Source organism: Vigna radiata, unplaced genomic scaffold (assembly GCF_000741045.1).
Source record: "Vigna radiata var. radiata cultivar VC1973A unplaced genomic scaffold, Vradiata_ver6 scaffold_250, whole genome shotgun sequence".
NCBI lineage: Eukaryota > Viridiplantae > Streptophyta > Magnoliopsida > Fabales > Fabaceae > Vigna > Vigna radiata.
In genome coordinates, this window is record NW_014543542.1 from 32183 (window position 1) to 33450 (window position 1268).

Here is a 1268-nt window from a genome sequence, read left to right on the forward strand (position 1 = left end):
TTGATGGCAATTTCTTGGAAAGAAAAGGTAGAAGTAAAGCATTCAATAACAATTGGAAAGTGAAAAGATAGAAAACCTCCCCTTAAAAATTTGTGTTCTATTGTGAGAATAGGGGATGTTGCCATTTCTTTCTTCTTTTCTTCCATGTCTTTCTTTTCAAGTTCTTCCTTCTCTTCCTCTTCCTTTCTTTCTTCCTCTCTTATTTTCTCTTCTTCTCTTCTCTCTTGTACTCTTCTCTCTCTTTCTTCTTCTTCTCTTCTCACTAGTTCTCTTCTCACTCTTTCTTCCTCTTCCTTTCTCTCTTGTTCTCTCTTTCTCTCTCTTTCTCTTTGTCTTTCTTCTTCTTCTTTTCTCTCTTTTCTTCTCTCTTGTCTCTCTATTCTCTCTTGTAATTGCCTATGTTCTCTCTCAAATCTTCTTCTACTTCCCTCATTTAAGAATTTCATGAGTTTTTCTCTAAACTCTTTTTCCCTACGATTGAATCCACTTAATTTTTCAATGAATGACTTGCCTTCTCTAATAAACTCTCTCATATGTTCTAAGGTACTTTTAATATTTGAAGGCACAAACTTTCTTCTCATGCATGATCTTAATTCATACCAATTTTCAATGGTGGATTTTCTACCTTTATGAACCCAATATTGCCTTTCATCCCACCACTCTAGTGCATGTTTTTCTAATCTAGAGAGATATAAACTAAGAACTCGAGATTCACATTCTCTAGAAAGAACAATTGTACTATAAGACTCAAGTTCACTTTGCTTAAGAAGATGAGGATGCATTTGATTAATTTCCTTTTCCCAAACTAGGTATGTTAAAACATTTGTATCTTTACCAAAGAAGGGAATTTTTCTAGCTTTAGTACACAAATCATCCTTAATGTATGAACTAGACATCCTAGATGAATAAAAAGACATTTCTAAAAGTTGTCTTGTGTTGCAACTACTTAGGTTTCACCCAAAAACAATTTCCAGGTAAGGGAGGTGAATCACTAGGATTACTTAAGTACCAAGCCTTGTCCTTGCCAAAATTGTTCTAAGCTACTCACTTAGTTGTTGTTACTTGCAAGATTACTTTTAAAAATCACAAAAGAAGACTCAAAAGCAAATAAAAAACAACAAATTGGGACTCTAATGCCGGACTCTAAAGTTTCCTAACGTGAAACACCAAATTAAAACACACAAGAAAAGTTTTGCCAAGAGTTGAAAGAGCACCAAGGACTCTTCCAAGACAACTTGGACTTTGAATGGCCTTTTACAAAGAAGAAA